Source organism: Phascolarctos cinereus, unplaced genomic scaffold (genome assembly GCF_003287225.1).
Source record: "Phascolarctos cinereus isolate Bilbo 61053 unplaced genomic scaffold, phaCin_HiC Scaffold_4;HRSCAF=312, whole genome shotgun sequence".
Lineage (NCBI taxonomy): Eukaryota > Metazoa > Chordata > Mammalia > Diprotodontia > Phascolarctidae > Phascolarctos > Phascolarctos cinereus.
This window is the reverse complement of record NW_027555847.1, coordinates 390,622,350-390,637,056: the sequence shown is the minus strand read 5'-3', so window position 1 is coordinate 390,637,056 and position 14,707 is coordinate 390,622,350. Positions and strand designations below refer to the sequence as shown.

Sequence of the window (14,707 nt, the reverse complement as noted above, 5' to 3'; positions counted from 1 at the left end):
TTAGGGGGTAGCACTTGCATCCTCAGTTCCTCCAATCGATCCTCCTGACATGATCTTGAGGTACTTGAAGTACCATCACAGTTGCCCTCATCTTCATAATCTCGGTTTTATCAATCTCCTTAAATATGACACCCAGAATTGAGCCGGGTCTTTCCAGATAAGCAGAATCCTTCCCCATTCCAATCCATCTGCCACATATTTGTCAAAGTGATTTTCTTGAAGTAGGCAGTCTGACCACATTATTCCATGAACTCAATAAACTCCGGTGACTCACTGTTACTTCTAGAATAAAGTATAAAATCATCTGTTTGGCATTTAAAGTCCTTCACAACCTGGCCCTAAACTGCCTTTCCAGTCTTACTGCATATTGCAGTCCTTCATGAACATTGTGGTCCAGCCATCCTGGTCTTCTCATACATAGGATCCCATTTTGCCTTAACCTTTGTGCTAGATACTCCTAGGCCTGGAATTTACTTTATTTTCAGCCCTGCCTCTTAAAATCCCTAATTGCTTCCAGGTTCAGCTAAAGTACCACCTTTGACCTGAAGCCTTTCCTGATCTACACATTCCCTCCTCCCCATCCCACCCCCCAGCCCCAGGTGGGCCTGCTGTCATAGGCCTACCTACCTTCCCCTCAAGATTATCTTGCATCCTGGATTTTCAGTGTGTACATCTATAAGTAAATAAGTGTTGTTTCCCAGGGCTGAGTAGTAAACTCTTTGAAGGCAGGATCTGTTTCACTATCTATCTGTGTGACCTTGGGCAAGTCACCTCACCTCTGTTTGCCTCACTTTCCTCATCTGTGAAATGGAGATAATAATGGCCACTGCATCCCAGGTTGTTGTGAAGAGCAAATGAGATAATAACCGTAAAGCACTTAGCAGAGTGCCTGGCACATAGTAGGTACTCTATAAATTACAGCTGTTTTCATTATTATAGTAAATATCGACATATAACCTACAAAACAAAAGGTCTTTGAGGGGTCTTCAGTAATTTTTCAGAGTGTAAAGAGATCCTGAGACCATGATTTTTGAGAACCACTGGTCTATACAATAGACATTCTTCATCTACTTTGTTTTTTTCCTCTGTGGATAGTTCGATCACCCTCTTTTGATTGGCTTTGGATCTCACCCAAAAGGCCTTACAGTGTTTCTTGCCTAGATGCAGTTAGCACAATGCTATATATAAACAGGTACCTCAGGAGGACTTTTCGATCTGATGGGGATCCAGCTTTGACTTGAATTCTGTGCTGCATCTCCTCTGTGGCAGTGGTAGTCACCTTTGACAAGTAGGATGCCTCTCCTTATTCTAGGCCTCACTTAACAAAAGTCATGGTTATGGAGTAGTTAAATAAGGTGGTCTCAATTGTTATAATTTGCATATAATTTTGTAAAATTTTGAAATATCTATGAACGATACCTTGTTTTGTTCTTCAGAATCAAATGTCTTTTTACCCTTTTTTTAAACAATCAGCAAATAATAAATACTGTGGGATCTTTTATTCTTTACATCTTTCATTGTGTTTTTTGATGGTAAATTTGTGGTATACTGTGGAATATCACTTATGAAAACCTGCCTCTTCCAATTACCTCAAATACCTTCATTAAGCATATTCTGAGTATATATTGTTTTATAGGGCAGTCACTTAAACTCTTTTTGTTTGCCCTTTTGGGGGAGGTACTGATAAATTCTGAAAATTTTCCTGCATTTTGGACATTTTTTTCCATTTTCAGATTTCTTGAACATTAATGCTATGTGTGATGCCTTCACAACTGTTATGATTCTAGCACAGACATCTTCTAGGTACACTTTGTCTATTCCAGCTTTATTTCCCCTTCTTTGTTCTGTTCAGTGCTGTTTCTACTTTCTATATACAAGCATTCAAAACTGTTTTGTTACAGTGTTAAAATTGTGGTGTCTCCACTATACTTAATAGTCGAAAAACAGTTTGTATTATAGTAAGAGTGCGCTGAGTGGAATTGTAGATAGAATGCTGAGCCTAGAGTCAGGAAAACTCATCTTCCTGAGTTCAAATGTGACTTCAGACACTTCCTGGCTGTGTGACCTTAGGCAAGTCTATTTGCCTCAGTTTCCTAATCTGTAAAATGAGCTGGAGAAATGGCAAATCACTCTAGTGTCTTTGCCAAGAAAACCCCACCTCACCTTACAGAGTTGGACATGATTGAAAAATGACTAAACAAAACTATGTTCTAGGCACTCTGCTAACCACTCATTTTTTGTCTGATTTCTGTCTTCTTCCCATTGTTATCCTTAAATGTGTAACGATGATATTGCTTGGTTGAGTGTCTCACTAAGCTCCATTGCTTCTTTCTAATTTATAAGATAGTACTGCTTATAATCTTCCATCCTTTTCATGAGATTTTAGAAACAGGTTTATATTCTAAACCACTTTTATCCTTGGCTGTCATATCTTTCTGCATGTAAGTCAAATGTTTGCTAGCTAAGGTGATTTGGGGCTTTTTTGGTTCCCTTGTTATAGTGATTGATTTACATTGGTTAAACTTACATGTGAAATTATTTTAACTTACCTCAAACACCACCTCCTACATTAAACCTCTCCTGATCTCTTCAGATCTCTTCCCTCCCAAAAATATCTTGTATTTCTTTTGTATAAATTCTATATTTTCATGTCTCATTCAATAGAATGTGAACTCCTTGAGGGCAGAGACAATTTAATTTTTGTCTTTGTATTCCAAGCACCTAGCTCAGTGCCTGGTACCTAGTAGATATTTAATAAATGTTTATTGATTGTTGTCCATGTCCTTTCCTTCATCCATATCCCATTTTTCATCATCAGTATCTCATTTAAATAGATTAAATTGGAGTTGTTTTCATTGCATGCCCTTTTAAAAAATTTTTCATTTTTTCTGCTAGTTTCGCATTACTTAAATTTTTGCTCTAGCAAGTCAGTTTAAATGTACACAGACAACTAATTATCAAATGACTTCCATAATAGTAATGGATTCCTTTTTAAAAAATATAAACATTTACATTTTTAAAGATGAAATTCAATGCTAACCACATCTAACACCTTCTTTTCTCAAAGAAAGTATTCAGGATGTATAGTAATGAGGCTGTACTCTAAAAGGCTTGATCTCTTTCATTTCTTATCTCTGGTCCATATTTTCCAACACATTTTTGCCAATCCCTCTCCATTCCTCCTTATCATTGAAGTCACCAAGAATTGATTTAATTTGGAAGGTCTTATAAAGTTACGGATAGATTTTTCTACCTCTTTGTCTTCTGCAATAGATGTTATTGCATAAGCTGCAGTTATTTTCATAATGGTCTTTCTTGCTAATACTTATGAGCACTGTAATGTAAGATGACCAGATATCCTATACAAAGATATTTCTCATTACCTTTGATTTCATCATAAAACCAACTCCACCAATTCCTTTATCTGACTCTGTGAATCTATCCTTCCATTTATCTGCACTTTCATCTTCTGTTTTCCTATTTAGTGAGAATGTCAATATAACGCACTTCTACTTTTCAGGATAGTTGTATCTTCTATATCTCATATCCCTTCTTTATCCTAGTTCATATACTTGAGAACCCAGAGTATTGTCCACACAAAAGTTGTCAACTCAGGATCCTGGTGGCCTGAACCAGATTAAAGTATAATTGGGAAATGTTTACCAAAATAAATAAAAATGCAGTGCAATAAAGTTTGTTGATTGGTGGTTTTCTAAGTCATTTGGGGGCTAGCAGTGACCATTTCTATTCTGTTTGACACCACTGCTTTCCACTGTGATATGACAAAAGAATATGACTTTGTCAGATAACCCTGACAGAATCAGAAATGAGTCACTGAGATTTGCTCTGATCAACATAATCCACCACCCAATGGCAGACTTTGTGATGATGAGTATCTTGAACTTCAGTCATTTCTCAAATAATAGATGTATAGTCTATCACTGTTTTTGTTGTTGGTGGTGCTTTTTTATTAATAGGAAAGGTTGTGTTAGTAGTGAGGGCAGAAACAGGGTAAAGTAGCTAACTGGTATAAAAAGCAAAACCCATCATCAAAACTTTTAAATTCAAACTATCATTAATAAAAAATTCAGTATTAGAAATCTACAAAGTAGACTAATTAAAGAATTGCAAAGTAGAAGAGATATGTGAAGCAACTTACTCTGGTAGTTTGACCTGAATATGTCTTCCTTGCTAATGCTGAAGAGAATTAATTGACTCTCCTGGAGTATGGGCAGTTTTATTTCATTCCTTTCCCACTGTGAAATTAAGGACACTAGTTTGAGTTTGCTTACTTGTTTGTTTGTTTTTTCCAATTTTCATCAAGGATTTGCTGTGCAACCTTGAGAAAATTCCTTAGCCATTCTTTTCTCCATGCCCTCTGCAAAAAATGGGGCTATTGATATTACCTGACTTACTGGGGAGTTGTAAAAATGAGGGAGATGATATCTACAAAGTCCTTTGAGCATATTAGGTAGATAACCAGTACCTTATAGAGGCAAAGGAACGGTGAATAAAAAGTTAGCCCATGTGGAAGAGTATTCAGAAGCTTGCATATATCATTGTTTAAGGACTGACCTTTTTTTCCTTTTTATTAATGTACCAAGAATTGATGCAAAATGCAGTTTTTAAAAATTAAGTATAATAATAATCAATATTACTGTCAGTAGTAACAGCATCAGAATATGAATGGTATAGTTTATACATTTGAATATCTAATCTCTGTGCAGTTTCTTGTGTTATCTTTATGAGGAAAGAATTCATCATATAAAGCTGTCTTTCAATACATTTTAAGTCAGTATTTTCTCAGACTTGCAAATGGTTTGGCATTGAGTCATTAGAGATTAGAAATATCTTTTTGGAGAAAAGCATAATAAGATGTAAGGTTTAGCTTTTCAAAATTTTATAGGGGTCAATATATTCCCAACTAAAAAAGTCAAGGTCAAGAATTTACTGAGATCTAATAGAAGAAAACAATTTGTTAGAAATTAGAATTGAGCAAATGGAAGCTAATGACTCTATGAGAGAGCAAGAATCAGTCAAACAAAAACAAAAGAATGAAAAAATAGATGAAAATGTAAAATATCTCATTGGTAAAACAGCTGATCTGGAAAATCAATCCAGAAGAGACAATTTAAAAATTATTGGTCTACCTGAAAATCATGATGAAAAAAAGAGCCTGGGCAATATCTTTCAGGAAATCATAAAGGAAAACTGCCCTGAGGTCCTAGAACCAGTGGGTAAAATAGCCATAGAAAGAATCCACCAATCACCTCCTTGAAAATGCCAAGGAATATAGTAGCCAAATTCCAAAATTTCCAGGTCAAAGAGAAAATACTTCAAGCAGCCAGAAAGAAACAATTTAAATATCATGGAGCCACAATCAGGATTACACAGGACCTTGCAGCTTCTACATTAAAAGACCGCAGGGTGTGGAGTATGATATTCTGTAAAGGAAAGGAGCTTGGATTACAACCAAGGATCAACTACCCAGTGAAAATGAGCATGATCTTTCAGGGGAGGAGATGGATATTCAATGAAATAGAGGACTTCCATACCTCCCTGATAAAAAGACCAGAGCTCAACAGAAAATTTGATCTTCAAATATAAGAATCAAGAGAGACATAAAAAGATAAACGGGACAGAAAGTAACATGTTATTAATAAGGACAAACTCTTTACATCTCTACAAAGGAAGATGACACTTGTAACTCTTGAGAACTGTATTGTTATTACACCATGTAAAAGGGGTATACATAAAGGGGGTGGGTATAAATTGACTGATGTAATGATGAAAAAAATCTAATGAAGTAGGTGAAATGAATCCAAGTAAGTGAATTAATCTGATCTAAGAAAATGTACTGAGAGAAAAGGAAAGGAGGAGTCAGACAAGAGTAAATTGCATCACAGGAAAAGGCACAAAAACCTATTACAGCAGAGGGAAAGAAGGGAGGGAGATGAGCTTTGTTTGAACCTTACTCTCGTCAGATTTGGCTTAAGAAAGGAATAACATAATCAGTTAGGTATAGAAATCTAACATGCCCTATAGGCAGTAGGAGGGAAAAGGGGAAAGAAAAGGGAGGGGGCTAATAGAAGGGAGGTGGGACTGAGGGAGGTGGTGGTCAAAAGCAAAACATTAGTGAGGAGGGAAAAGGAGAAAGGAGAAAGAAAAGCATAAGCAGGGTGGGGAAAGGATGAAAAGAAAGACGCAGTTATAATTGTGAATGTGATATATGAATGTAATGGAATACTATTGTGCTATAAGAAATGATGAACAGGGAGACTTCAAAGATAAACTTTGAAAGACTTGTATAGTTTGATGCTGAGTGAAGTGAGCAGAACCAAGAGAATGTTGTACACAGTAACAGCCACATTAAGTGATGACTGACTTTGATAGACTTAACCCCTCTCAGCAATACAAGGATCTAAGACATCTCCAAAAGCCTCATGATGGAAAATGCTATCCACATCCAAAGAAAGAACTATGGAGTTTGAATGCAGATCAAAGCATACTATTTGCTATTTTTTTCTTCTGTTGTGTTTTGTTTCCTCTTTCTGGTGGTTCCTCCTATTAATTCTAATTCTTACTTATAACATCACTAATGTGAAAATATATTTAATAAGAATGTATATATATATAGCCTATATTAGATTGCGTGCTGTCTTGGGAAGGGTAGTAGGGAGGGAGGGGGAGAAAAATTTAAAACTCAAAAGCTTATGGAAGTGATTGTTGATAAATCAAAATAAATTAATAAAAAATAAATAAAAGAATTTACTGATATCTGTTTTGACACACATTCAGGTGACCCTTCATTTCTTTATTTTTGAGAGAAGGCTGGCCTTAGAACTCTGAATCTTGCCTCTTTCAATATTTTGAGAAAATTCCAATTTTTCATATCACCTCTTTACATCTGGAGAGACCATACAGTAAGAAAGGCTCTCTTGAAAAAACTTAGGGACTACATACATATAAATCAGAATATTACTTATCTATTTTATTTATTTATTTTTGGCTAGGCAATGGGGTTAAGTGACTTGCCCAGGGTCACACAGCTAGTAAGTGTCAAGTGTCTGAGGCCAGATTTGAACTCCAGGGCCGGTGCTGTATCCACTGCGCCACCCCACTGCCCCTGAATGTTACTTATCTGTAAGGAATCTTTTCAGAATTGTTGTACCAGATGAATGAACAGGCACATTACCTTTAAATCCCAGTGGGATCTTCAGATAATACGGGGGCTTTGGTGGCAACACCAGTGGCCTTGATTTCAGGGTTGTCAGTAAAAAGACTTTATTGTCCTCTATTTTTTCTTTCTCATCTTCATTCCTTTAAAAATTATTTTTACTTAAATATCTGTTGGTTTCTTTGTTAGTGTTCTATATCTGATAAAATCATATTAACTCCATATGCCAGAAGCAGCAGTTTAGGCTTTGTTCTGTTAGTTTAAGCCTTAGTTAAGGGAAGTTATATCTTTAAATACCATATAGAAAGCATGGAACAGCTCCAGAGAGGAACACACATCTGTTTCATCAGGGCCATTTGTGGTTTCCATGTGTCCCAGAGGCAATATCTGTCTTAAACTCCTCTAATAAAATAACCTAATTCCTTATGCTTAGAATACAATACTACGAGCTTACTTAAATCCTCTTCTCCTTTCCTTTATTTTTCTCTTCTACTTCCCAGTCCTTTCTAAATGTGATCATGAATGTCACTGTTTGCTCCATAGTCACCATGACCCTCCTGTCATTTTAGAGTAGCATTTATTGGGTAATAGCAAGAGAAATGAATTTAGAATCAGAAGTTCTAGCTTTGATTCCTAGCTTTCCATTTACCAACTGAATGACCTCAGATAAATCTGTTAAGGTTTCTGAGTCTTAGTTTCCTCATCAGTAAATGGGAATAATAATATTTGAATTACCATTTAAAATGTTAATGTATTTTTATATATTTCTTTTCCTTCACCACCAAACTTCTTGAAAAACTTGTCTGTGCTGACATTTTCTATTCTTTACAACTTGCTCTGTTCTCAGCTCCTTGCAATTAGTGTTTGATAGCCACTTCTCCCTAAAAGGACACCTAATCATCAGATTCTATGGCTGTTTTTTGGTTCTCATTTCCCCTGGCCTATCTATATCTTTGGGTATTGTTTGGCACTCCCATCCTAATTCTATCTTAAATAATGGACCCCCGATGGCAAACTTATCTGAGGACATAGACAAGAATTAGATGGGATTGGCAGGCATGGAAGGCTAGTAATTTGTATTACTTGGCAGAATACACACATGGATCACGGATGCATGGAGTATCTGAGTATCACCTCTTCATACTGGATATGCTTCCCCCCTTATTCTCCTGATTCTCCTCCTACCATTCTAACCATGCCTTCTTTATGCTTCACTGACTTCTCATCTTCCCAACCCCTTAAGGTGGAATTCCTAAAGGATTTGGCTATGCCCCTCTTCTCTTGTCTCTTTATACTCTGTCCTTTGGAATTTCATTCAAGGCCAACTTTTCAAATACCTCCACTTCTTATAGGTCATCTTCCAATCACTCCACCTGTACCTCAAACTCAACATGTACAAAACTGAGTTTATCTTCCTTCTAACCCTGTATCTCCTTATGACTTGGGATCATAGATCTAGAGTGGGAAGGGATCTCAGAGGCCACCTGAAGTCAAGCATTTCTAACAAGAATCCTCTCTATAACTTACCTTTTAAGTATCATCTTGTTTGAAGAACTTTAATGATGGGGAATCTTCTACCTCTTGAGGTAATCCATACTACTACTGAATAGCTCTAGCTATTAGGCAGTTTTTCCTTACATCAACCCTAAATCTACCTCTCTGAAATGTCTGTTTGTTGCCTCCAACTCTAATAGAGTGAAGCAGAACAAATCTACTATCTTTTCCACATAAGAGCCCTTTGAATGCTTGAAGACAAATATCATGTTCTCCCTGAGTCCTGTCTTCCTCAGGCTACCCAACCTTGGGGTTCCTTCAGCTGATCCTCACCTCATCTGATCTTGAGGACTTTGATCATCTATCCACTCTCCTCTAGACATAGTTGAATGTTCCAATGACCTTCCTACAATGTGGCACCCAGAACTTGATTACAACATTCCAGATGCTGACAGGACAAAGAACAGTGGTCTTTTCATCTCCCTAGTTCTAAAACATGTTTCTCTTAGTAAAGGCAAGATTTTTTTTTTTTTGCCTGCTGTATCACACTGTTGACTTGTTAAACTAGCCTACTAAAATGCTGAGGTCTTTTTCAGACATCCTCCATCTTGTTATTATGAAGTTTACTTTTAATCTGAGTTTAAGATTTTATATTTGTTCCTTTAAAATTTCATCTGATTGGATTTGGCATAGTATTCTAGCATGTTAGGATTGTTTTGGAGCCCTAAGCTATCCCTTGATAGACTATAAGCTCTTTGAGGACAGGGACTATGCCATTTTTGCCTTTTTCTTTTGTCATTGTCTTTGTTCAATAGCTAGTACAGTATCTGGCACATAATAGGTGCTTATTATATACTCATTTATTGATTGACCCAGTGCATTTGCTGTACCTCCTAGCTTAGCGTCAACTGCAATTTTGATAAGCATGCCAAATCTGCCTTTATCGAAGTAATTTATGAAAGTATAAAACCGCATATTACCTTGGACAGATCCCTGGGACATTCCATTACTGACTTTTTTCCAAACTGACATTGAGCCATTAGTGACTGTTTTCCAAGTCTAATCATATATTCTAGAATTTACCTAACTATAGCATGTAAGCAAAATCTCGATTTTTCCCACAAAAGCTGCTTTTGTAATAGATTTTGTCCAATGCTTTACTAAAATCTAGACATTGTATAATTTACTTTCATATCATCAAACAGAAACACCTGCCTTTAATTTGAGAAATAGTTTAATCAGCCTTTTTTGTGGGGGTAGGAAAGGCACAGTAAAAACAGAAATAAAGCATTTGATAAAACACTGAATGACCGTGTACAGCAAAAAGGAGACATTATGTCTCCAAAATGTCCTATTTTGAATCAATTTGGTTTATTTTTAAAAGTTAAGCATTGAAATTCATTTGATCCTCTAAAAATATTATTAGGTAAATTGACATTTCTTTCTGTCTAACATGATTTCATACTTGTAGTGTGGTATGTGCCTAGGAAACTGTACTCCTGTTGAAAGCCCCCAGACATCAGCTACCAGTACTACTGTATGTACTTTGATCAAATGAGCTCTCTTGAATAGTTGTTTATGAATTGGTTTTATTTATAAGAAGCAAGCATTAAGTACCCAGCCATTCACTGAGAAATCACTACGGTGCTCTTGTAGCCTACAGTAAATGATAGATAAATATTTTTTTAATTCCCTAGGCTCTCATAAAAAAGGAAAGATAATTTCATTTTGTCACAGTGTGACAAAGTGATGAAAGTATATGTCTTTATTGCATTTAGTATATACTCTATTGTTGGGCACTCATTCAATGACTTAACCATCTGCTCATCACTGGAAGGATCCTACAGTTTCAGTGAAATTTAGGTAATATTTATTAAGTAACGACTAGGTGCAAAGCACTTATGGAGACACAAATAAATGAGACATATTCTCTTCCCTCAAAGAGCTGACAACCCAGTAGAGGAGATAAGATATCAGAATAATTAACTATAATAAGAATAGATTATAATATGCACACAAAATAGGTATGTTGTAAGTCTTCTGAATGAGGAGTCAAGGCCAGGGGAAGAGGGAATGTGTCAGGAATGGCTTCATGAAGGAAGTGACTATGTACAAAAGGTTCAACATTTGGATATTGATGTAGCAAAGGGAGAAAGGCAAGGGAGGACAGAATTCAAGACATAGGGAACTGTGTAAACAAAGGCCCAGAGATGAAAACACATGAGATGCATTCGAGCTATAGTGAGTTGTCCAGTTCAACTATATATAGAAACACCTACTCGTAGGGACAGTCAAGTCAGTAAGCCTTTATAAAGAAATTAAATCCATCCATCAAAGGAGTGATCAGAGAGGTAGAAAGAAAGCCAAGACGATGTCAAGCCAACAGAGTAGAGAGTTTCAAGAAGGAAAGGAGTGGTCAAAAGTCCCCAGTGTTTCAAAGATGTCAGAGAAGATGAAGAATATGAGAAAAGTCTCTTAAATTTGTCTTTCTGTAATAGCTCCTTCACTGCTGCCTACAAATATCTCAGGTTCCCTCTACTTAAAAATTCCTCATATCACCCTTCTTGCTTCCCAAGCTACCATTTTGTAATTCTCCTCCTTTTCAGAACTAAATTTCTAGAAAAAAAAATCCAACAAGTGGTCCTCCAGTCTCTATATTTTTTTCTATTTTTTTGGTCCACACTTTTTTTCCCTTCCACCTCCTCCTCCCTCCATTGAGAAAGCAAGACAAACAAAACTTATTATAAGCATGTATAATTAAGCAAAACATATTCCCACATTGGCCATGAACAACAACAAAAAATATGCCTCAAACGGCTCTCTGAGTCCACCTCTCTATCTGGAGGTAGCACACTTCATCGTGAGTCCTCTGAAATTATGATTGATCACTGTGTTATTCAGAGTTCTTAGTCTTGCAAAATTGTCTTTGCGATATTGTTACTGTATAAATTATTCTCCTGATTATGCTCATTTCACTTTCCATCAGTTCACACAAGTCTTCCCTTTGACACCATCTCTTTCAGCATTTCTTACAACACAATTGTGCCATATATATACCATAACTTGTTCAGCTATTCCTTTGTTGATGGGCACCCCATCAGTTTCTAATTCTTTGCCACCATGAAAAGAACTGCTATAATATTTTTGTATAGATGGGTCTTTTGCCTCATTCTTTACTCTCTTTGGAATCATATAACTTCTTTTTGATGGCACCCAGGGAGAAGGAAACTTACCAGGAGGGAGCTTTCAAGGCAATTCCATGTTTTGAACTTCATTGATTATTAATGGGATACCGTGCCTAAATTGCTTCTTTGCAACATTTCTCTCCCTACCCCTACCCCCAGCCCCCATTGTTTGTAGTTCTGCTTTCTGGATCCAAACAGAATAACTCTGATCCTTCTTCCATATAACAACCCTTCACATCATTATCTTCATTATCTTCAAATACAGTGTCACTCATGTATCTTCATTTCTCCAGGCCAAACATTACTTGTTCCTCTAGAAGGTCTGAGCATGTCACTTCCCTGCCAAAGAATCTTCTAAGATGCCTTGCTACCTCCAGGATAAACTATAAATTCCTCAGCTTATCATTTGTAGCTCTTCACAATCTGTCCAGCCTGCATTGCCAGAATTGATCCATATTATACTTCCTCATACTCTTTGCTTTAGCCTAATTAACCTACTTACTATGTCAAATTTCCCAAAGTATACATTCCATTTCCCTCTTGGGCATCTTTGCACAGATTATCTTGCCGTGTGTTCAAAGCATTCCCTCTTCCTCTTCACCTCTTAGAATCCTTAGCCTCGGGGGCAGCTAGGTGGTACAGTGGATACAGCACCGGCCCTGGATTCAGGAGGACCTGAGTTCAAATGCAGCCTCAGAGGCATAACACACAGCTGTGTGACTCTGGGCAAGTCACTTAACCCAATTGCCTAGCCCCCCCCCAAAAAAAAAGAATCCTTAGCCTCCTTCAAGGTTCAACAGAGGTGCAACCTCTGACAGGAAGGCCTTTCCTGATCCATGTAGTTGTTAGTGCTTTATCCATAGTGAAATTATTTTATGTTAAGTTACCCGTTTACAAGTTGTATTCCCCCAGTAAGAGCTTTGAAACCTGTTGTTTTGTTGTTGTTGTTGTTTTGTCCTTGTATCCCCAGCCCTAGGACAGTGCCTTTCACATAGTAACCACTTAATAAATGGTTATTGATTTGAATGGGATGGAATTGAATCATTGACTCTTGGAAAGCTGTTTTCTGGTAAAGTGATCATGGTAGAAGCCATTTTACAAGAGGTTAAAGAATATATGACAAGGACATAAAGGTATGATGCACAGACAGAGCTTTTTACATCCTAGGCAAGATTTGAAAATTTTAATCCCTGTTTATTAATTGTGTGCCTGAGGCTTTGAGCCTTGACTCTAAGCATATGATTTGACATAATGCAAAATAAATATATAACCATGTACAGTGGAATTTGCCAGTATTAAAATATGTACATTTTATAAAAGAATACTAAAGATTGTCCCTCATACTCTCTAATCATAACTTTAGAGATAGAAGGGCCTTAAAAGTCATTCAAATATCTCAGATGTCTCAAAACCTGAAACTGAGAAAGGAGAAACAAATTGCCCCAGACCACACAGGAAGGAAGGACCAGAGCCAGAATTTGAACTCACTTTTTTTTTTTACTCTAAATCCAGTCCTCTTTCCATTTTACCACCTTACTCCTCTTCTTGTGTCTCTGTATAGCTACCATCTCAAGACATTTGTCAGTGAAAAAGGAAGAGAAAGATGGTCCAGAAGCTCAAGTGGGAGTGATTGAAGATTGTTATTATTCCTGTTGTTTATAATAAGGGTGACATGTGAGATGAAGGAAGTAAAACAGTGGATATGGAATGATTAAAATATGTGAGAGAAGTGGAGATTGCTTTAACAGGGTTCTGGAAGAGGTTGAGCATCAGGATGAAATCAAGAGTACTGGTAGAAAGGTTAATTCTTGTAAGAAGAAAGTCTACCTCTTCTTTAATGAAGAAAGAGGATGACAGGTTAAGTGGAGACAAGTTTTAAGGGATGAGGAAGAATCATTGCTAGATTAAATAAGAAAAAATGGCAACAAGGAAGGAAAAAGAATGAATAAAGAAGGTGGTATAAAGATAGGCCTAGAGGAACAGAAAAGAGTTAGCCTAGGAGAAAAAGCTTTGAAGGATTCTTGAGTTATTTCTCTTTGTTGAAGTCTGTTTAATGTTTTCTTCTTATTTCCCTGCCATTCCATTCCTAGGACAACATTAAAAGCAGGAAATTGACTTACAGCTCTACTTTTAAAAGGCTTTTGTCCCCTCTACGTGCAGAGGTTAAATTGAGGGGAAGTTTATATGTTGTAGAGGTCTGTAGTTAGGGAAATCTGACCAACACCAGATAGGTTATTCCTTTTCCAAATTATATACCTGGTCAAACAAAAATTAAACTGAAAGTTTAAGAAAACTGTTTTATGTTCATCTTTTTTTCCCTATTATATTATATGAACATGTCTACCTTCATGAGTAATAATAAGTGGCTATTTCTATTACCATTACTATTGGCATTAAATCAAATATATTTTTGACTGAGGGCTAAGCTGAGGTTTTTTTTTTGTTTTTTGTTTTTTTGTTTTTTTCTGAAATGTCTTCATTAGACCCAATATTCTGAGGGTACAGTAAGGCATTGATCTGTTGAAATGAGTCAGCCTAAGCGCCTTGTTCCTAGGGTAAGGAAGGATGTTCCCTGATACACTCAAGGAAGAGCCATGAAAAGAATGCTAGAAAAGTTCCTTTTGTATTGGCCCAACAGGTTTAAATCACAACTGCTTGTGTTCTGCCTAAATTTTATAAGAATATAATAACTTGCATTAATTGAAAAATCACTTCCATTTATGGCTGAATTTAAACATGTTTTGTATTTAAATGATAGCTTTTGGTTAAAAAAACATATTTTATAGAAAGTGGCCATTTTTATCTGTGTTCTGCAAAGATATTTTAAAAATTTCTCATCAAATTTCCAGTG

General features: G+C 36.4%; 1 protein-coding gene across 5 annotated transcripts in view; it reads left to right on the top strand.

Annotated features, from left to right (window-relative positions):
• Positions 1 to 14,707, top strand: part of KIAA1328 (KIAA1328 ortholog) — a 495,571-nt gene that overhangs the window by 330,922 nt on the left and 149,942 nt on the right. The window lies entirely within an intron of this gene.